Source organism: Cinclus cinclus, chromosome 14 (assembly GCF_963662255.1).
Source record: "Cinclus cinclus chromosome 14, bCinCin1.1, whole genome shotgun sequence".
In the NCBI taxonomy this organism is placed as follows: Eukaryota; Metazoa; Chordata; class Aves; order Passeriformes; family Cinclidae; genus Cinclus; species Cinclus cinclus.
In genome coordinates this window covers 20738187-20762087 of record NC_085059.1, presented here as the reverse complement: position 1 = coordinate 20762087, position 23901 = coordinate 20738187, and positions in this window count along the sequence as shown.

The window sequence follows — 23901 nt, the reverse complement described above, 5'->3', positions numbered from 1 at the left end:
CCCTGGGACATCCTGGAGATCCTGGGATACCTTGGGACATCCTGGAGATCCTGGGATACCTTGGGACATCCTGGGACATCCTGGACATCCTGGGATACCCTGGGACATCCTGGGATACCCTGGGACATCCTGGAGATCCTGGGATACCTTGGGACATCCTGGGACATCCTGGACATCCTGGGATACCCTGGGACATCCTGGGACATCCTGGGATACCCTGGGACATCCTGGGATACCTTGGGACATCCTGGGACATCCTGGACATCCTGGCACATCCTGGGACATTCTGGACATCCTGAGACATCCTGGGATACCCTGGAGATCCTGGGACATCACTGCTCTGGCTGGAGTTCTGCACTGCTGTAATGAAGCACTCTGCATTTCCTGCCATTAGGACTTGAGAGGGATCAACATTATTGAGGCTAATTAGAATTCAGAGAGAACTGATTGTTCATCAGAGAGGGGGGAAAATGTTCCATGGAGCCCTGGGTTTGGTGGAACTATTTCACACAATTAAGCAATTCCACATCTTGGCATTTTATTGCTCTTGTTATCGTTGCACTTTGTTAATAAGTTTTTAATTGCAAATCATCTCTGTGACACAAATTACACTGTGTTTACTGATCAGCAAAAATGCCATGAAAACCAGCCTGGGCACCAAGCCTTCCAAAGGATTGGCTGCCAGTGCCTCTCTCTTACAGGGTTTTGCTTCAGAATGTCTTCAGGTTACCTAAAAGAAACTGATTTCTCCTTTAAAATGTTCTGAACAGCACAGATCCTTGGCTGAGGCTCTGGGAACAGGGAGAGAAAGATTTCCAAGGCCAAAAGAAGTTTATTTGTGTGTTGCAGACCAGGAGTTTATCCATGTTCTCTTTATATCTGGCCTCAGACTGGGGAAAGGTGGCTCTTCACAGCATATTTCAGAGTTAAATTCACAATTCCCTGTGCAGAATTCATGGCGGGCTGAGCAATAGCTATATATCCTAAAATTGATATCATTTGTTTGTTTTCAAGGGAGTGCCCAGGCTGAACTGCTGAAAAACATCTGCTTTGTGCTGACAAGGAAAGAGTCAAAAAGCTCAAGTGGGAAAGCTCCTTCCTTGCTCTTAAAATCCTAATCATCCCCCTCCAGGACAAATGGACAAGCCTAAATTAATTTTTAAACTCCTTTCTTCTATAATATGTGAAGGGAATATGTGAATATCTATTCAATCTCTGGTGGGAAGTCTCTATTCAAGAGCATAAAACCTGTTTTGGACTTCAGCTAGCAATTATTTTCATTTTAAGAAAAAGGGGATAAAACTTTCAGGTGACCCCAGTGAGGCTTGTATTTGTTTCAGAGAGCAGTTTAACTTTTGAGATTTTTAAAGAATATGCAGAAATCTATTTTAAAATTGTTTACTTCCAGAGTTTATGTGGATTTAGCTATCAATAAGCAGCTGAAACAAAAAGGAATTCCAATGTTTGACATCAAATAAAGTATTTAATTCAAATTAAAATAAAATTCATCACCCAGTAGTGGTGAGAATTCCAAACCCAGGAAAGCAGAGGTGTCCCTGGGTCACACTGTCCAGGTGGGGGGGTCCCTGCCTCGCTGATACCAGCAGAGCCCAGCCCAAACCCCGGGGTTAATTGTGAGCAGCTCATTAGCTGCGAGCAGCAGCCCGGGCTGGGATTTCTCTGAGCCCGGAGCTGACAACAGAGCAATCAGGGAGACCTGGATTTTTGTCCTGAGCTGTTGAATTTTCGTGAGATCTGGAGCAAACATTCATCCCTCCTGGTTAAGTGACTGCAGCTGGAAAATGTTAAACATCTCCCTGGGAGTTTGGCGGCTCTTCTCCAGGTTCATTTTCCTCTTCTGCTCCTGGCTGGGTTAATGGGGCACCCTCTGATACCTGGAGCTCACCTTTAACTCGTGCCTCACCTTTAAAGCCTTTAAGAGCAAAGGAAATCATTCCAGTTTCAGGTAACCTAAATGTGCCCATTTCTGTCTCACCTTTGGAAACATTTCTTGTGCTCCAAGTGCCCCCAGCCCCTGGGGGTGAGTTACAGTCCTCTGAATTTCCAATTTCCCCCACAATTTCTAACTGTGCTGAGCTTCCCAAGTGCCCCACTGGCTGCAGAACTCTTTTATCTGGAGCTGTTTTATCAGCAAACTCTTAGCTCAGACAAACAGAGAGCAGGCACACAAAACTCTGCTGGATTTGACTTCTGCACCACTTCTCATCCATCCTGGACCTTGTCCCTGGCCTTGGGGGCTGGCTGCTCACCTGGGGTGATGCCAGGGGATGTGGTGCTCACCTGGGGTGATGCCAGGGGATGTGGCTGCTCCCTCCTGGCCACGGGGACATCACCTGGTGTGTGCTGGGTGTGAGCCCAGCTCTGCAGCACCCAGGGCTTGGCTTCAGCTCCAGCTCAGTTTTTTGGGAGTTCGTTTCAAACGTTCAGCCCTGATCCCCAAATGCCCCTTTTGGGGCAGGTTCCTCTGTAGAGCTCTCAGGTCACTGCTCCTGCACTCCCTTTCCACTCCTCCTCACCCTTCAGCAACTTTTCCTGCTCTGATTCAGAGGCAACTGCTCTCTCCATTTGGGTTTAGCCACGTGCTCTGCTGCATTTTCCCACTTCACAGATGCTCAAGATCATGTAAAAATAAATGTTGGAGTTACCTGAGCCCTGCAGAGGCTGAGTGTGCTTTGGCCTCGATAGCCAGGCACCAGGGAGGGAGAGCTCCCCAAGGTACCGCTGCCTTTGCATCCCCCTGAATTTCCTCTGGCTCACTGCACCAGGGGGCTTCCCTGGTCAGGGCTGGGAACATCCCCTTAGGAAGCATCATTTCCCAAAGGTGTGTGCATGTAAACTGAGCACAGATTGTTCCAAGACATATTGTAATATATTGAACACCACGGGCAACAAAATGATCACAGATACTGTCTCACCTGACTTAAGAATAAGTAATGTCTCTGAGTCCTCAGGCTGGAATTATTCCCATGGGTAATTCCTTTGAAATCCAAACTTGGAAATCCCAACCACAGCCTGTGAGAAGAGCTACATGGCAGGTACAGACAACCAGCTTAACCTTCCTAGAAGGCAAAATAACTAAAAATTCCAGCTACAGGCTTTGAGGTCCATTTAACTGGATGCAGTAAATTAGACCAGAAGTGAGAACAGTGGCTGAAGTGTAGGGTGTTGGAGGAGGGAGAACTCCCCAAGCCATCAGCAGTGCCCATGAGGAATTCCTGAGCAGTGTTACTCTAAGAGCTGTCAACAGTGTGAGTGACACATCAGCCACTGCTGCTCAGAAATTCTGTGCTTGCAGCACGAGAGGCAACTGTCCATAACTTATCCTGGAGGACAGCCTTGATGTCTCTGTTGTGTGGAGAGGAGAAGGAAAGCAAAGGGAATAAAATAGTAAAAACCTTTACAGAGTCAACACTGGGGGATGTGGCTGCTCATATAAATTGTGTATTCGTGCAGAACTCAGCCTGAAGAGTTCTTGTAAGTCTTGGAAGAAAAATTAACACAAAAAGGGAGAGGAGAGGAGAGGAGAGGAGAGGAGAGGAGAGGAGAGGAGAGGAGAGGAGAGGAGAGGAGAGGAGAGGAGAGGAGAGGAGAGGAGAGGAGAGGAGAGGAGAGGAGAGGAGAGGAGAGGAGAGGAGAGGAGAGGAGAGGAGAGGAGAGGAGAGGAGAGGAGAGGAGAGGAGAGGAGAGGAGAGGAGAGGAGAGGAGAGGAGAGGAGAGGAGAGGAGAGGAGAGGAGAGGAGAGGAGAGGAGAGGAGAGGAGAGGAGAGGAGAGGAGAGGAGAGGAGAGGAGAGGAGAGGAGAGGAGAGGAGAGGAGAGGAGAGGAGAGGAGAGGAGAGGAGAGGAGAGGAGAGGAGAGGAGAGGAGAGGAGAGGAGAGGAGAGGAGAGGAGAGGAGAGGAGAGGATCAGTCTTTTCTTGGGGCTGTGTTGTACCCCTGCAGTACAAGTAACAACAAATCTAGCACTGGTAGCTCAGCTGAAAAGCAGTGTGGCAGAAAAAGCTTCTGCCAGGCAGAACCTCTCTTAAGGAGAAAGTGAAAGTCTGCATTTCCCAGCATGAATGGCAGTGTTATTTTGCCTGTGTTAAAGGTGACAGCAATTATTGTTGGCATGAGGCTTGTTGTAGCTCCTGCAGGATTTTCTTCGCTGCCCTTGATGGATTGTCAGCTGGGAGGCAGCAAACGGAGCAGATACTTGAGCATAAAGCTTGGCAGCAGAGGTGCTGAGACAGAGCTCCTGGAGCAGGCATTGTGGCTGATCAGGAATCAGTTTTGTGTCGGGAATTCCGTGCGTGGTCATCGCCTCCAGCCCTGGGACCCTCGGGGCTGGACGAGCCATCCCGAGGGCCGGAGGTGTCCCAGCTCTCACAGGGAGAGAGTTTCTCCTGGAGTTAGGGGAAAGTTCATACCTTAGCTGCAAATGCTGTATTTTTCTCTGGATCCACTGGCTTGCCAAGGCGTGGAGATTTCAGAATGTTTCACCGCGATGCAGTTGAAAGGAAAACTTTTTCTGCCTGCTCAGGCACAAGGATGCAGGTACAGGGTGTTTCTTCAAGGAATGTTCTGGACTGGAATACTGAGTGAGCACAGGCTTCCCAGAGCCTTCAGTGCTCAGGCTCTCAATTTTTTTTGAACGTGCAGAATTTTTCTGCCCGGTCCAACTGCGAATGGAGCAGCACAAACAGATGGCTCCTATGTGAATCAGGGCTGGTGCAATGCAAAAATCTTGTTCCATGCAAAGAGAAGAGCTAACTTCAAATGGAAATTAATGGCAACGATACGTGGAAAGAAGTTATTAATTGGTACTTAATGGTGCATTAGTATTTATTTAAAATTTTGCATAGGGATTGTAACCATAAACTGAAGCTTTAAATAACTGCACTGTAAAGAGAAGTGGGAGAAAAGCAGCAGCAGAGAGATTAAAAAATTAATGCCATGCAAAAGGAAATGAGTTCACCTGAGAAAGTCTCTTAAATAAAATATTTCCTGTTATTTTTCGTGCACTAGCACCTTATCTCCATCCAAGGCACGCAGTCACTCTGAGGATGAGACTGCTGCCATTTATCCGTGAGAACCACGGGAGCTGCACCTCTGCTCCTGCTCTTCCTGAGAGAGGTGTGGGGAGAAAGCCCAGCTCCTGTTCAGTGTCCTGCACACTCAGCCTGCTTTCCTCTCCGATTTCCCAGCTCATTTCACTCAGCTTGTTTAAGCATTAAACAATTATGAAGGCCTTGGAAAGCCCTCGAGGTCTTTCCCCCAGCTCCTTCTTTCCCTGTGGCTGAGGATGCCCCTGCAGGGCCACCCCCTCTGGGGCAGCTCTGAAATATCCTGAATTTTCAGTGAATGGACACCAGGAGCTGTTTATCAGAGGCTGGGAGCACATTGATCAAACCCAGCGTTGGCATGAAATGCGAAATCTTCATTAATTTTCAAAGGAGTGAAACCGTTTTTTCCAACTTCTCTCATAAAGTCGTGAGGCTCCAGCTTCCAAGGCAGTTTCTGGGTTTGGATGGTGCCCATGCAGGATTCAGTGAGAATGAGATGCCGATGTACCTCGTGCTCCCCCGGGCTGCTGCTCTGGGAGCCTGGCAGGGGGAGGTGACAGCGCTGCTGGCACTGTCCCTTCTCCACCCAAACACTGTGGGGATGCTCCTGTGCACCCCGAGGCACCTGCAGGGCATGGAGGGAGGGATCGGTGTGGTTTAAATGAGGCTGCACCACGTGGGGCTGCACAGAGCAGCTCATGAGATCATCCCCGCTTCTGCAGAATTGATGCTGTGCCCATTTATCACCTCCTACATTCGCTCTCAGCTCGTTCCATTTGCCTTTTCTTACTCCTCAGATGTGCATTTTGCACCATTCAAGAGATGCAGCACTGGGGAAAATGAATAAACATTTCAGTAAATCCCAGGAGTTCAACTCACAGCCCTGAACCCAGGGGATGAAAGAGGAGAAGGAGAACGGGGCTCAAACCCTCTGCTTGTGCAAATTGACATCTCTGGAGCTGGAGATGCTCCATTTTCCTCTTCCTAGGAAGTGCAGGGATTTCTCTGCAGAAACCAGTGGAGTTTGGTCAAAGTAAAAATGGAACAGCTTGTCTGAGTTATAAATGGCACTTGCTACCAGTAGGATAAAAATCATGAGGAATGAAGAAAAGAAGAAAGGAATCTGTGAGGTGGAGGAAGGGGAACAGTGATGGCTCTGCCATAAAACAGATTTGACCTACAGGATATTTATTGAGTAATAATAGTAATAATAATAATAATAATAATACATTTCTTACCATTTCCTAAAATCCCAGCAGCTTTTTATGGAGAAGACCATTTCCAGCCCTGGCACAACTGGATGTTCCTGGTGCAGGTGTCCCTGAGGGGCTCCTGCTGCCCCAGCAGGGAACAGGGATCCCTGAACCGTGGAAATCCATCTTGGGAGGGGCTGGGAAAAGTCCCAGGGGATCCAGAGCAGCAGGACCAAGCTGCTCCTTCCTCCTCCTCTTCCTCCTCCTCCTCCTGCCACTGCTTGGGGTCTGCCAGGGAAACAATCAGCTCTCTGGAAGTATCTAAGGGCTGCCCTAACTGCTTTTAGAGGAAGGAGGACTGCCTTTCCAGGGTGTTGGAGCAGCTCCTTGGGCTGGGCACAGAAGAAATCAGCACAGACTGGCACTGAAGGGTTTTTAGGGAAGAAATGCATTCAGAAAACACAAGTTCTGACTTTGATACAGCTTCAGATTAACAAAAAATAGCTATTTACTATTTTTTTAAAGGAAAGCCCATTTAATTTGTGCTTCAATTATCTCCCCTCCTGTGAACATGCACAATTAGGAGCTTGAAGTCCATTCCGTACCACTCTGTTTAATTATTGACGGAAGGTGTTAAGCTAATTAAAGAACCATTGCAGTTACCTGCCAGACCTGCCTCAGAGCTGAACGTGTCCTGTTCCTTCAGCACAGAGTGGGATGGACACCGGGACGTGGTGCCAAGGGCTGTGTGGGCACTGGCCTTGCAGAGCTCCTCCTGCCTGGCACCTCACCCTGCTGTGCCACCAGATCCTCCTGTGCCACCAGACCCTGCTCAGTGCCACCAGACCCTGCCCTGAGCCACCAGACCCTGCCGTGAACCACCAGACCCTGCCGTGAGCCACCAGACCCTGCTCAGTGCCACCAGACCCTGCCCTGTGCCACCAGACCCTGCCGTGAACCACCAGACCCTGCTGTGAGCCACCAGACCCTGCTCAGTGCCACCAGACCCTGCTCAGTGCCACCAGACCCTGCCCTGAGCCACCAGACCCTGCCCTGATAGACCAAAGAACACCAAAGGAATTCCATTTCATGTTTTAGATTGCACCAGGGCTTGCAGACCCCAGCCCTGCTCCCCACCACAGCCCCCTGCCCCAGGGGTGTCCCCAAGCCCTGGGGACTCAGGTAGTGCCACCTTCACCCAAACCTGCCTCTTTTGGAACCAAAATCAGCTGCACAGAGGGGGATCCTTCCCCAGGGTCACCACAAATGACCTGTGGGCTCTGAGGTGGCAGCTCTTGTTTGTTTTTGCTCCCCCTCCTAATGAGTCGTAATTTATAATTTTGCCATCAGTAATTATGGTGTTTCTCAAAGCACAGTAACTACCAGGAAAGGAGCAGGGTTCTATTTTTTCTGAGTCAAACAGTGCAAGTCACGTTGCTGTTCTGGCACCGAGGCACTTGAGATCTTGCTCTGACAAGTTCCTGTGCACCTCCAAGGGCTTGTGTTCTTGCTGCTCTCCTTCATAATTTCATTGGGTGCCTCCCACCTCAATTTCCACGGCCATTCCCAAATTGCAAAGGTCTCCCTGCTCCCCTGGGACTGTGCCTGCCCTCCCAGCGAGGGAAAACCTCAGAGCCAGGGCCAAGCCAGGGGAACTGGGGCATCAGGTGTGTGAAAGGCACCTCCACACTGGTGAATAATGCAGTGAATAAGACTCTTAGAAATGCATTTCATGAAAGGATTCCCAGTCATTTTGGCTTTTGCTGTTTGTGGTTCAGGGCTGGAGGGTTACAATGGGGTGCAGCCTACGCTGTCGGGGATGGTTGAGTTGAAGGTTTGTCCACTTTATTGCTGGATTCCTGTGTTGGAAAGGAACTTTCTGAAGGTGTTTTTGTTACTTTGGGAAGAGGGGAGGGGAATTGGATGTTCCTGTGGAGCAGGCAGGGAGGAGGCTGTAACTCACTCCCAAAAACTCTTAAAGCTGCAAGACTTCCACCCTTCAGGCTCTTGATCACTTGTCTTGTCTTCATTACTTCCATTACTTCATTATTCCCATTTATCTCAAAGAAATGAAAGCAGTAATGAAAGAAAAAGTGGAATTCCTGTGATTGTTTGAAGGCTGCAGCCTCCAGGGGTCTGGCACAGCTGTGCAGGGCTGCCCTGGGTCCCAGACCAGGGAACCCCAGCAAATAAAGAGCTGTAACCACTGCAGGAAATAATATTCTGCCATAGGGATTGAAATGCAGGTGTAAATGAGCGCAGTGAGGTGATCTTTAAGGTCCCTTCCAAACCATTTTGTCGTGCCTCAGAAAGGGAAACTTTTAGGGCAGGGGTTAAAGGGATGGTCCCGTGCTGGAGCCTTGCTGGGTTGTACTGGTGGTGACTGGAGTCACCAGAATGAAACTGCAGGGTGTGGGGTCGTGGTCCCTGAGAGATGTGAGGGAGCCTCTGTTGTAGGAGCAGCTCTCAGCAACAGCCTCTCCAGGAGGGTTTATTTGAAGTTTTAGAGGTGGTTTTGTGTACCCACATGAGGGGCAGTGATGCTGGTATATTTGCATCCATGTGGGATGTTCTCCTGTTTTTAAAAATGCTGACATTTCCACGGCTTCAGAACACTCCGTGGAAATGGAAACTCCATTTCCAGGGCTGACTGGAATTAATACCAGGATCTGACCAGACATTTGCTGCTGCAAAAGCACGTTTTGCCCAGCCTGCAATGAAAACCCTTCAGAACGACCCAGATTTGGTTATCAGACATGGAAACAGAGCAAGAATTTGCCAAGATAAAATCGACCTGAGGGGACCCACAAAGCTGCTTCTGTTTGGGGGGGAAAACCAGCATTTAATCACCCTGTGGCAGTGAAAATGTCATTTTTCAGGAATAGCTCTGAGCTGTGGTGTCCCTCCTCTGAAGGGAGGCAGAGCCTGCCCAGCGTGAGCCTGCCTGCAGAACCCAACACAGTTGTTGTTCAGAGCTCTGGTTAATGCAGAGCTGTTAATTGTCTGACCATTAAATTACTTGGCTTCTACTTAGTCCCCACTGGGGACTAATTTTAAATTCAATTAGCACAGAATTTAAGGGATATAGTTGAGGGATTCCAGAAAGCGGCAGAGATATGAAATCGTGTTTGATAAGATGCAGCCAGGAAAGGGAAGCTTTTAATCTCCATTTCAAGCTTTTAAACCAGGAGAAACTCCAAAAGAGAAATTAAATTCTCTTTGAATACACGTGCACAAGTGAGATCCCTTTATGTTCACACACTGTAATTTCTACTTATTTTGTTCTTTCTGTCCAGCTATTAATCAGCCAGAATTTGAATCAGCCAAGGAAGCCTTGGGGAGCTGAAGTCACAGGGGAGTATTTGCAAGCTCACACTTTGTTGGATTCTTTGTGCACTGGCTGAGACTTCAAAGTGTCAACCACCACTGCATTATTTTCACTCCATCAAAAGCAAGAGGGATAAGAATTCCCACTGGTGCTTGGATGTCCATAGGGCTGTGGGTGCCCTGTGCTGTCCATAGGGCTGTGAGTGCTGAACGCTATTTTTTTCCCTATTTTGAGGTCTGTGTATATTTTTGGGAATAGAGCCCTAATTAAAAATAGTTTTAATTTTTAAAAATTCGTTTTTAATGGTACATTAAATAAAATCAAAAACCAAACCGCGGAATAATTACAATTCAATTTAAAACTTTTTGAAGGATGGCAAGTTTATTTTTCTTCACTTTTCTGGCACAAATCCATTCAGAAACAGAGCCTGACAACCCATCTTAATTTTGGATAATTACATTTTTGCGATTTCTAATTTGACAATCTATAGTAATTCTCCTGTGATTTTTAAAAGGCAGAAGGGGGGAGAATGGAAAGCTGATTTCTGATCAGACTTCTCCCTGCTATAATTAACTCCATCTAAAAAACCATAATTGATGCTTATATAGCTCCCCAATAGCATCTCTTGAATTGGAACACGCTGCATTGTAAACTGTGCTTTCTGCTCTGAAAAGATTGATTTGCAGCCACTACCAATCTGTTGCTAAGCACTGGGTGACGGCACACGCCGAAGTCCTCAAGGACAATACAGAACAGCCAGAATGTTTTTCTCAGTATCAAACCATTTTCCCCCTGTCTCCTGAAATATTGCATCAGTTGCTCCTTAATCAAAGCATAAAAAATGTTGCCAAGGCAATGCCAGAGCCGCTGCTGCTGGCTGCAGCCAGACCCGGCTGGGAGCTCTGGGAATGAATGAATGAACATTTTGGGGCTCTCAGGAGAGCTGGGGGGTTCTCGGCACTGGAGCTTTGGTTCAGCTGGGATGGGCTGCAGGGATGGCTGGGGTGGGGCTGGTGGGGGATTCGCTGCTCCAGGTAAGGGGGGAGACCAAGCACAGAGCACCAGGCAGGATCCTGTGGAACAGCCAGGCAAGATCCTGTGGAGAGCCAGGCAGGATCCTTTGGAAGCACCAGACAGATTCCTTTGGAAGCACCAGACAGATTCCTTTGGAAGGTTTGTCTGTGCCCAGCAGCAATACCTGTTCCACACAGCCCAGAAACAGAGAATTCCTCCCCAGTCCTGCTGCTCCTTTGGGACCATGGGGGACAGACAGTGGGAATGTGCATCTGCAGCAGAGATGTGATCCTTGCACAGCAAAAAAACCCAAATAAAGCCCAAACCAAATCCCTCTGTGCATTATATTCATGTACAGATGCAAATTGAAAACCAATCCTCAAAAAGAGATCCTAAACCATTAGGTTAGGAAAGGCTCTGAATGCTGAACTCTCTGCTTGCCCATTCTACTGTGTTAGGAGATTTTAATAAAAAGGCAGAGAAGAATGCCAGATGAGCTGGCACATCTGACATTTTGATAACCTTGTCAATAAAAGTTATTTTATTTTAAGCAGCTGCAGAACCCTGCCTTATTGTTTAGCTGTCTGTTCATTCTACTCCTGTCTTGTTGATAACAGTAAAAGGATGATGAGTAACGGTGGCAATCAATAGAAAAGCATGCTTCTTCCTCTGTGACCATGAACCCAACTCTTCAAATTGCATCTTCAGATTCCAGGGTCTTTATTTCATCATAAATAGATACACAGGGGAGAAAAAAAAAAATCTGAGTTTCTAGATGGTTTTATTAATGTTTGTTCCCAGGATTTCACTCTTCTGGACCAACTTGAATTCTTTCAAAAGCAAAGCACGTTATTTGTTCCAAGTCGGGGACAAGCTTTTAAGGTCCATTACAAAGGCTGATGGACAGGTGACCACTGAGTGAACTTCCATCCGTGCTCCACCCCGAGCCAGGCTCTGCTCAGGAGAGGGAAGAGCTCCTCTGGCCTCTTCTGGCTGAGCCCTGACAGGAGAGTTGAGGGTGAATCTGTGGTTGAAATTATTACAGCTGCAAAAGTAAAAATGAAACTAAACACTGCTCTCAACAACACTTAATTGAAGTGTGAGTGTTGGGTGTGTGAAACTGCAGCTGGGAGCACAGAAATGGGGGCTCCTGAGGCACCAAGAGACCTCAGCCTGGAGCAGCTCTCCTGGGGTTATACATGGGTATACATGGGTATATATGGGTATATATGGGTATACATGGTTATACATGGTTATATATGGTTATATATGGGTATATATGTTTATACATGGTTATATATGGTTATATATGGGTATATATGTTTATACATGGTTATATATGGCTATACATGGTTATATATGGGTATATATGGTTATGCATGGTTATATATGGGTATATATGGGTATATATGGTTATACATGGTTATATATGGTTATATATGGGTATATATGTTTATACATGGTTATATATGGCTATACATGGTTATATATGGGTATATATGGTTATGCATGGTTATATATGGGTATATATGGTTATACATGGTTGTATATGGGTATACAGGGTTATATATGGGTGTATATGGTTATACAGGGTTATATATGGGTATACATGATTATATATGGTTATACATGGTTATACAGGGTTATATATATATTTCATGGCTACACAGATGGAATGTATCACACCAGAACAAATTCTGAATTATTGTTTAAAAGGTTTATCACATTGGGTCACACTGGGCACACCTGGGGTCAGTCCCTGAGCTGGGTCACACTGGGCACACCTGGGGTCAATCCCTGAGCTGGGTCAGTTCTGGGCACACCTGGGGTCAGTCCCTGAGCTGGGTCAGTTCTGGGCACACCTGGGGTCAGTCCCTGAGCTGGGTCACACTGGGCACACCTGGGGTCAATCCCTGAGCTGGGTCAGTTCTGGGCACACCTGGGGTCAGTCCCTGAGCTGGGTCACACTGGGCACACCTGGGGTCAATCCCTGAGCTGGGTCAGTTCTGGGCACACCTGGGGTCAGTCCCTGAGCTGGGTCACACTGGGCACATCTGGGGTCACTCCCGGAGCAGCTCTCAGGTCCTGTGGTGCCAGAGGAGCTCCAGCACCACCATGGTCCCTCTTTTAACCCAGCTTTTACCCTTTAAGGGACCAAACTTCCCTGTGGGCCACTGAAAATTATGGTTTCTGAGAAAAGACATTCACAATGCATCTCCACAGGAACATAATCTTTCAGCTCATCCTTGGGGGAATTTTTTGTCCCTGTCTGTATGTAATTAGAAACTGAAAATACAGGCAGAAGGCTTGTTGTACATAAATTGACGTGCTCGGCTTCAGAAGCACATTTGAGTAGAACAAAAGGGACTGAAAAGACTAAAAACCATTCACCTTGTGTGGAATAAGAGCAGAATGTACTCACTGAGAGGGAGAACCAACCAAACCAAACCAATGGGAAAGAAACCAACTGTTCCAACCTTCACTGCTGGGCCCTTTGGAATTTAACAGTCTGGAAAGTGTCTTCGAGAATTAACCTATGCAACTTGATCTCTGTTGCTCTAATTTTTCCAATTTACTCTATTTTCCTCCTCCTCCTGTAATACTAGGATAATATTTTTTCCCCCTATTTTTATTTCCTTGAGTTAATTCTGAGTATTTTTCCACGGTTATTTAATATTTGCTATTCAGACTGTGACAGTTCTGCCTGTAGTTGAAAAAACCCGTGTTGCCAAAAGCAGCAAGAGAAGCCAGGCTGCTTGTGTTAATATTTGCATTTGAAAGTGCAAAACTGAATTTTCTCTAGTACCAGACACTTCTCTCCTGGTAAAAGTGCTGGAGGAAAACATTTGCTGGGTAGAGGGAAAGATGCAAAAAATACTTATGGAAAATACCACTTATTGAATGATATTTTCAAAATACAGAGTCCTTGGAAATGTCAGCAATCTGTGGAGCAGCTGAAGGAGTTCTGTTGTGGTTCTATCCCCTAGAACAGTTTCCTATTTGCCTTTAATGCCACATTCAGCTCTAAGGAAGGAAAACCCCAAGTCCAGAATGGCTTTGGGGACTCTGAGCCACTCCACGTTGGTTGGGTTTGCCTTTTTTTTTCCCAGCCTTGCCAAGGGATGATGAGATCTGACGTTCTGGCCACTGGTCTTTGGTCTGAAGGGCTCCTCTGCACCAAGAGTTTGTCAGTGCCTCTCCAAGCCCTGGCTCTCTCTGAAGGTGACACAGGACCCATGGGTTTATTCTGTTTTCCCCCAAGAAGAATGTAGGTTTCGCATGATAGCTAAATATCAAGTATATAATATTTATAAATTATTTAATTTAAAATTTAAATAGACACAAATTTTTGTATTTAAAACACCAGTTCCCCTGGTGTTTTGGGGGGCTTCTGCCTGGCTGAGCTCTGCAGCAAACACAGACCATGGGCAGAGGGGCTCCAGCCTGGCAGGGCTGGGGGAGCAGAGGGGGCTGAGGAGGGGGTGATGAGCCCCAAAACCTCCTCAGGATCACCCTGTGACTGAATTGGGCAGTGTCTGATAGAGACAACACCACATCCTCCCCAGGCTGCCTCCAAATCCATCATAATTTGCCCCAGGTGTTTCTCATTGGGACTGGTAACATAATAATTGTTGCATGATTTGCTGAAATCCATGCTCTTTTTCAAAAATGTCATTTATTTGACAAATGCTTCTTTGCATGCTGTCACAATAAGGAGAAGGAGAGACTTGCAGGGTGAAACTGCTCTGAGCAGCATTGATTTGGTGATTAGTGTCATGTTCGTCTTGGATTTTGTAATTCAGACTCATTAACCTGAAATTATTCTTGCAATTTTCTTCTCCTAGACTGGTTTGAAGATACAAAAGCTGCCTCTATTCATTTCCAAGGAATCCAAGAGCAACTGTCTCTTGTAAGGCACGGAATGAGGAGGGGGCAGGCTGAGAGTCACAAAATGGTATTTAAAGCACTCGTCTTATCATTTGTTCCAAATCTTGGTCAAAACAGTATTCACCTGCTTTTCTTCAGCAGTTTGAACAGCCAGACTAAATCCCAGTGTTGGAGGAGCCCCAAGCCCTGGGACCCCTCTGCACTGGCCCAGCTGGGGATGGTGAGGTCCCCACTGAGACCTTGCTGTGCTCAGAGGCTCTCCCAGTTCCCCTGACTGGAAGGAAACTGGTCTGAGCTTTACAGCTCTCTGGAGAAGTAATTCCAGCTCGTTTTGCTCTCCCACCCCAGCCTCCTCTTTAGGGGCCAGGTTCTCAGCCTGTCTGTCCAAACAGTAACCCAGAACAGCCCAGAATGTGGAATGGGTTCCTCTCATGTGTCAGCAAAGCAGTGTTTGGCTCCCTGGACACTCTGGCTCCTCAGCTGAGTCCTGGCACCTCTCGTGCAGCTCCTTGGTTTTGCATTGAGCAGCTGTGAACGTTTTTCCTGATGGAACAGTTTCCTACAAATGAAATCTTTAATTTGTCTATGCAGATCCCTTCTAATATAATCAGGCTCTTTATTCAAGAGAGCAGATCTGATGAAACATCCCATTTCAGCGAGGGCAGTTTAGGCCAGACATCAGGAAAACCTTGCTAATGATTAAAATGGTGAGGCAGGGCCTGGGCTGCCAGGAGAGCTTAAGGAAACTCCATCATGGGAAGTCTTTAAGAATAATTTTGGCAGCTATTATCAGGAATGATTTAACTATAATTGATCTTGACTTGGAGCAAGAGAATGGACTGGATGACTTCTTCTTTCTTGTTTTGCATGATTTCCAAGAAATTCTCAGAAACTGAGTTGAATTTAGATGGTTCAGTATTACCAAATGTTCCTTCCCCTCTTTCTAGGGGAATTTTTTACTACATTTCAACTGAGCGTACAAATATTTGAACACAATTTGTAATTTCGCACGTGTCAGGGTCTGAACCTCTTGGGGATGTAGCTCCACCTCTCTAAATATTTAAATACTTTTCCTTCTCTTGTTGCTCGGTGGGTTTGTTGTGCTGCAAAGAGTGGCCTTGAGTTGGTGCTCCCCCAGAAAAGCCAAACGTGGGGATGGGGCTGGAAGGAAGAGCTGCAGCCACTGTGCAAGGCCAGGCTGAGCCAAACCCTTGAGTTCCACAAATAAGTATTAGAACAAAGAGGGCTTTAAGCAAATACTGCTCAAGTGGAGTTAAAGGAAGAGCTGAGCATTCAGAAAATGACTCAGGGAGCAGCGAGGAGGGGGCTCTGCTGTCCCAGGGTTATTAACTGGGTTACTAACTCCCTGGGTTATTAACTCCTCGAGTGAAGTGACTAACAGCAAAACCGATGCACGGTGCTGATAATGTGCTTCACCTTAAAAACCCCCGTGAAACGTGCAATTTGCACATTTTCTAATTTAAAAAAAGCAATTATATTAGTCACTCTTTACATTTGCTTCTCCAGACTCTACGGAGGTAGCTAGCTCCAGGTACAGATAGAGACGTCACCCTTGCCGTGCTCAGAAGGAGCATTTCAGCCTCGTGCCAGAAGATGCCTCCAACAGAAGATGCTCCACGGTGCTGGGGCTGCTCCCCGTGGGGCTGACTGCGGGATGGGCAGGAGGGACTCAGCAGTCTGGAAACAGCTCCATCACACCTCAGTGCACAGTGCTGGGAGTGCTGGGAGTAACCAGTAACCTCAAATCACAGCTGCTGTGTGTCGTCTCTCAAACACATTCGTGATTCCTTTCAGACATTTTATTTCATTCAAGATGAAATGCTGCAGTGACAGAAATCTGCAGCCCTGACAGCAGATAACCCAGTTCATATTCCCTGACAGAGGTGGGCCAAAGCTGGAGTTACTTTCCAAATCCCTGTGACTTTGCAAGTTGGAATTAGAATATTTAGGCAAACCACACAAGTGATTTTGGCTCCAGGATGTGCAAAACTTGCCTGGTGAGCTTTAGCCAAATAAAACCATGCTGGGTTTTATTTCCCAGAAGCTTTTCCAGGCGAGGATGCTTTTCAGAAAGTGAAACCCATTGAGCCAGGCCAGGCCAAGCAGAGAGGGAAGAGTGTGTAAAGGTTAGAACCATGTCATGCTGAAAGGGTTTCGCTCCACCCCTCTGTAGTTTCACTGAGTCCAGCAGAACTCACCCCGGGCACTCGTGAAGCTGCAGCCAGGAGCACCTGAGAGCTCAGTCCTGAAAGGCTGTGAAACACCTGAGTGAGGTAAAATGTTCTGTACAAAACCATTTTCTCTTTTTTTTTTTTTTTTTTTTTTTTTTTTTTTTTTTTTTTTTTGTGAATGGCTGTGTCCAGTTATTGCCATCCCTGGTTTGCCCCAGGGAGCAGGAGGACCAGGACCAAACAAGGCTGGTGCTTACAAATCAGACTTCAAAGATGTTTATAGTCCATGAAGCTCTGTGGTTATCAGCCAGAGGCAGGCTGGGCTTGGAGCACCCTGGGACAGTGGGAAGTGTCCCTGCCCATGGCAGGGAGTGGAACAAGATGGACTTTGAGGTCCCTTCCCACCCAAACCACTCTGGGATTCTGTGATTTTCTGTATTCACAACGCAGGATGGGCATGGGGAAGCAGCTGATGAGGAAGCAGCTCTGCCCATATCTAATTCACATGTTTAATTCAGTATTTCTGGCCAAACCAACCTGGTGTTGGCACTCGAGTGCCCCAGCCTCTCCTCCCCAGCTTCAGAACCTCGGAGAGTCCATCTTTGGAGAAAACCAAAGAATTGGCATCTCCTGTTGTTTCTGATTTCTTATTTTCACACAGGTGACTCCCACTCCCCCACCTGCTCCAGGACCATCTGTGTCCTGGCTCGAGGAGCTGAGCTCTGGGGACACCAGCAGCATTGCCTGCTGCCTGCTCTCGAGGGCTTTGCTCCCTGTGAACATCTCCTGAACACACCCGAGCTGTCTCTGCACACTGGAACAGCAGCAGGGCTCTGTGGCAGGGTCACTGCAGGAGAATTCTGCTCCTGGCTTGGGAGAGCTGCTGGCATCACTCTGCTCCCATGCCCTGCAGGGTGTGCAGGATTAGGCTTCAGCTGCTCCTTGTCTTTCCAGCTGCACAAAACTTCGACATGGTAAAAAACAGCTCTGTGTCCCTTCACCTTTTTTCTAGACTGAGAAGAAAAAAAAAGGGGGGGGGGGGAATTTCAGTCCCCCTTTCCCCAGTCTCAGGTGGAATGAGCAGGGGATGACCCAGGACCTAAGGACGTGACAGTGCCCTGGCTCTGCTGAGGTGGAGATCTTCGGGCTCTGGCAGCCCAGGCACTCAGATGTGGGGAGGGAAATGATGAAAGCAGATGTGAGGGGGATTGAAACCTCTTCTCCTGACTCACAGTGTTAATGGATTTCTCGGTGCTGGTATTTCAGCGCTGTGTGTTTCCCTCCTGGAATCCATCATGCTCCGTGTGTGAGACATCCCAGCTCCCAGCTGTGGAAATGATTGTGTGCTCACTGGGGCTTTGGGTGAGAAATGGGCCACGGGAACAAAGGAACTATTAAAGGACAGCTCTCTGTTCTCATTTACTGATTAGTGGAGAGGGAGAGGAACGAAACCCTGCAGCATCGTGGACTGACCTCAGCTGGGAGGGATCTCAGAGGGCCCTGCTCCATCCTGCTCAGAGGGATCAACTCCTGCAGGGCTTTGCCCAAAGGAAATCCTGCCCTGCAGGGTCTGTGAGCCTCCAGCAGCTCCTTGGGCACTGGCCCTGCAGAGGACAGAAGGGAGGCCCTGGAGAAGTGCTGAGCTATTCCATCCCCCTCTGCTGGGCTCCGAGCCGTCCAGGCAGGCAGCATCCTGCAGGAATTCTCTCTTATATGGCTTAGCCTGGCTGAAAACTTCATGAGCCTGAGCGGAGTTTGGGTTTGTGATCATATCCAAAGTGGGAGATGTTTTGCCAGGGGTTGCTATGAAAATTGCTCCCAGCTCCATTGACTGCCTGTGTTGCCTCTGCAGCATCAATTCTATCCCTGGCTGACACCTTTGATTTTGGAATTGTCTCCATTTTCCAGAGAAAAGTATGTACATCAGCTATTTTTGGATAGCGTATATTTAATCTCCTGCAAGAAATGGAGCAAGTCACTAGTTCCTTGTTTCCAGAGCCATTACATTTCTCTTGGTGACAGCTCCAAGGACCAGAAATCCTTATCTTGTCTAATGTCTTCACTTGGGTGATCCAACGACACCAAACCAAAGATTCCCTTCTGTGCCACTGTGGGGTAAATCCTGTGCAGCCCCAGCCAGGTGAGACAGCTCCTCCCTCATCTTGCTGAAAGGGAATGTTCAAAAGGAGCCAGGTTCTGGATGGTTCTTGGATCTGCCTGGGAGCCAATTTAAAATGCTACGGGCTGTTCATCATCTTCTCTGGTCATTCTTTTCTTTTATGCCTAGCTGAGGATAAGCTGTGGTCTTTGCACCATGTAAAGTGTGTTTGGACTCTTTGCTGAAGTGAAAAATGAGCTGTTATCTGTGCCAGTACTGAGGAGAGAGGGAGAAATCTGGGACAGTCACAGGGGCTGCCAACAGAAACAACCCGTGGAAGATCTGAGTGGTTTAATAGAAAACACAGAGCAGAGGCACTCACTGAGAGCTGCTCGTGATGGAAAAGTGTCCAAAAGTCTGGGCAGCTTCAGAGGGGCTGAAGGACACGGCCTGGGGGGTTCTCTGGGCTGTCCCCAGACCTGTGCAACAGGAGAGCTGGGCTGAGGAAAGCATGGGAGGGACCTGCACTGCCCAGAGCTGGGGGAACCCACACACAGCCCCCAGCTCCCGTGGGCTGGTTTGGTTTGCTCTGCCTGGGCTCCCCCTCCTGCTGTGAATCCCCAAACGTGGGCACACAGAAAGGGCACCCAACAACAACAGGACATTGTCACCTGGGAGTTTTGATAGCAAATCTTTTTTTTTTCTCACTGGCACCAGCAGCCAAAGGATGGAAAAGCACACCAAGGAATGTTGTGCCATGCCTAAGGAAGTGCCAGCACCTTTTCAGAGCTTGTTCTGATGGGGAGTCACAGGAGGGGACCCCAGCCCTGTGGAATGAGGAGGTGTTGGATAAACCCTTCTGGAAATCCAGCTCAGCTGGCAGAGTGGAAAACGTTGATAAAGTGGATTTCTCTTTCTGACAGGACAGGTGATCCTGCAAGGAACATGGAGTTGGACTCAGTGATCCTTACAGGTCCCTTTCAGCTGCAGGTGTTCCATTATTTTACTTTCTGCCTGGTTTCTAGCTGACTCGAAATGCCTCTGATGGAGCAGAAGCACCCAGGACAGATCCAGCTGCCCCTTCCCTGCTGGGGTTTGCCAGCCCAGGTGGGACAGGCTGTCCTGAGCCTGGGCTGGGAGGAGCAGAGCTGGGGAACCACGAGCAGAGCATTCTCTGGGTAGCCACAACACAGAGCTGTGAAGGAGGATGAAACACTTGAGGAGCAATTGGTGACCTCGGAGTCACAGAAACCACGCACCAGGGCTTTTGAAAGCAGCAAATCCTCACACTGAGCATTCCCCTGCCTTTGTCCTTTCGGTTGTGCCACCCCCGTGCTCCTCCCACAGCTCCTGAGCATCACTTTGTCCCTTTCCTGTCCCAGCCCTCCCTCCAAGGCTTCCCCCCTTTCCTGCCTCCCCATGGCCAGGGCTGTTGGCTCTTTCTGCTTTGGATCCATTTTCCACCTGGCAATGGATTGCCAAACATTTCTGACACCTGAGGCTCCAATGTCTTTGCCCTCGGGGACGGAGCAAATTCCAGAATTGGGGGAAATCCGTGATTATTCATTCAGAACCCACCAGAGCTGGGTGCTGCTGTCCCCTGCCTGGAGGTGGGAGGTGACAGATCCATGTCTGCAGGGAGAAGCTCCCCTCCCCTCACCTCATTTTGGCAGTCTCCAAGTGACAGATGATCCCTGTGGCCATCCCAGACCCTGGCTAAAAATTGGCATTTTCCTGTGTGCTATGGGGGGAGAAGTTGAATGCTTTGATCAGTTTTATAAACCGTGCTGATGAAGTTGTTCACCTCTCACCTTCCAAATCCTTCCAGAGCTGGGTCAGGAGCCTTGTCCGGCCCTAGGACAGCGTGAGATTTATGCCCAAATATCAGCCCTTGTTTGCAGTGGCTGGACACCACTCCCTGGGAATTCTGTCACTGCAATGCAAGGCACAAAAAAAAAATTCTTGCCAAGAAATTATTCTGAAATTTCAGAGGAGCAAAAGTTAATGGTCTGAATTCGTACTTTCCTCTCATCTAAAAAGCTACAACTCATGAACAATTTACATTGAAAGGAGTAAAGCATCGCACACAAACTCTTATGAAAGACCCAGAACACCTAGAATTTAGACCTGAGTAAATTTTTGTTAATTTTACTCACATAACTTCTGTTGTTTCATTGCAGTTGTACCAAAGTGGTGGTGTTCGAGCTGGAGCAGATCCTGCTCAGAGAATCAGATCACAAACACTTTAATTGCTGTTTTGTTGAAGGCCATGGAACGGTTTCACAGTCAGTCTGATCCTCAAGTGAAGAATTCTGGCCCAGTAATGAATGTTAAGTAGGAGAAAAGGCAGGCTCTGAAACTGGGATAATCTACACAGGAAGCGAGCTCTGACCCCTGCTTGGCTGCAGCCACAGACAATTATTTGTGGAGACACAGACAGTGCCCAGCCCTGTGCACAGCACGGGGGGGAGATCACTGCATGGAGAAGAGTCAGGCTGGGAGCAGGAGCTGCCTGCATTGCTGTGATGAGGATGTGGCTGCTCCCTTCTCTGTCCCACAGGTCATGTCCCAGGCTCCGTGCCCTCCCCAGCCACTGCAGTCACTCCCTGGCTGCTCCTTTCCCACCCACAGCTCCCACACCTCTGCCACCTCCTGCTGCCCCTGCAGGGACCAAGGGAAGCCCAATCCACCCTCTGGGACACAGCGTGCCTCAGAGGGCTTCACTGTGTCTGTTCCAGAGAGGAGTGCTGCTGGAGGCTCTGCTCTTCCTGCTGCAAATGGTCCTGCAGAGATGAAAACTGCTTTATTATATCTATATCTATATCTATATCTATATCTATATCTATATCTATATCTATATCTATATCTATATCTATATCTATATCTATATCTATATCTATATCTATCTATATCTATATCTATATCTATATCTATATCTATATCTATATCTATATCTATATCTATCTATATCTATATCTATATCTATATCTATATCTATATCTATATCTATATCTATATCTATATCTATCTATATCTATATAATCCATACGATCTATATCATATATATCATATATATACATATATATATATATGTATGTATATAAACCTGTTTAAAGAAGACAGAAGAACTTCTCCCATACTGCTGCCTACGTCTGTCAGCAACTCAAAATATCAGCCATGCCCGGGGCCAGTGGAGCTTGCCAGGGCTTCCTCAGCTGGATGTGGGGCCCTGGCAGGCAGGCAGCCTGGGTTCCCTGTCCTGGGCAGGAATTGCACTCTGCTTACAGCTCTGCTGCATGAGCCATGCATGGGAAGTGATTCCCATTCCCATTCCTGTTCCCGTTCCCGTTCTTGTTCCCGTTCCCATTTCCATTCCCCATTCCCGTTCCCGTTCCCATTTCTATTCCCATTTCCATTTCCATTTCCATTCCCATTCCCATTTCCATTCCCGTTCCCGTTCCCATTTCCATTCCCCTTCCCATTCCCATTCCCATTCCCATTCCCATTCCCGTTCCCGTTCCCGTTCCCATTTCCATTCCCGTTCCCATTTCCATTCCCATTCCCGTTCCCATTTCCATTCCCGTTCCCGTTCCCATTCCCATTCCCGTTCCCGTTCCCGTTCCCATTCCCATTCCCATTCCCCATTCCCATTCCCCATTCCCGTTCCCATTCCCATTCCCGTTCCCGTTCCCGTTCCCATTTCCATTCCCATTCCCGTTCCCATTTCCATTCCCGTTCCCATTCCCATTCCCATTCCCGTTCCCGTTCCCATTCCCATTCCCATTCCCCATTCCCATTCCCATTCCCATTCCCATTCCCAATCCCGTTCCATGTCCCTGCTGGTCACTGCCCAGCACAAAAGGTATTTGTCCAAAACAGCACCTGGAGCAGCCCTGGCCGTGCTTCCATCCTCAAGGAACTGCTGGGATTTACACAGAAAGGTCAAATTCAAGGCATCACCATCTCCCAGTCTCTACTTTCACTTCATTAAAAAGAATCAGATACTAATTAGTGTTTTTAATTAGGCTTATCAATGCCAAATGAGCCCAATGGAAACCAACAAAATCTAAGTTTTGGTCTTCGTTACCAGAATGAGAAGCTGTTTATTTTCCTTACAAAATAAAGCATTAATAAGTAAAGCATTTCCTTATAAAATAAAACATATTCTCAGGGATGAAAATCCTCAGAATTTCCATCTGCCTTTTCTGGAAGGAAGAGCTGCCTGTGAATCCCCCATGATGATTTTGGGAACCTTTAGGTGTTTTTTCTTCAAGACTCTGAACTGGCACTTTTGGGTGTTTTGGGGTTTGCTTTCCCATCCTATTTTATTAGCAAATATATTTTTCATATCTCTGCAGAAAAAAAAGTTACTTCCTTGTCATTTTTGACAATGAACAATATTTGTTTTTCAGGAAAAGCTGTTCTGCTTGTCCAGACAATGTTCAGGGTTCTTAAACAGACATTTTATTCCCAAATAAATGATTCTGTCTGTTCTTGTGTGGCATAGCATGAGGCATGCAATTACAGGACAGAGCTTCCCTGGTGTAACTATTAATCTTTAGTCGTGGCAAATGTCTTTTTTGACAGCAAAGCCAAAGCCTGAGCACCCTGTCAGTGAAAATCCAGTGCCAGAACTCTGGGGTCATGGCCAGAGGGCAGAGCCAAGGGGTCACTGCTCCCAAGGAAAGCCTGGAGCTGCTGGAAGCTCAGCAGGGTCCCATGGACACCCCAGCAGCACAGACAGAAACCCCTGGGCAGGGCCCTGGGAAAACTGACCAAAATTCACCCAAAATTACCCCAAAATTCATCTCAAAACTATCCCAAATTCATCTCAAAATTATCCCAAAATTAACCTCAAAAATGGCCAAAATTCACCCCAAAATTCACCCAAAATTACTCCAAATTCACCTTGAAATTATCCCAAATTTAACTCAAAATTATCCCGAAATTATCCTCAAAAATGGCTAAAATTCACCCCAAAATTCACCCAAGCCAGCCAGGCTGGCACAGGGCTGGTGGCCCAGGCTCTCTCACCAGCAGAGCTGTGCTAGCAGCAGCAGGGGTTTTTTGGAAATATGGAAGAAGAAATTCACTTTTATTTTCCTTGGAATCCTCTAAGTGTCT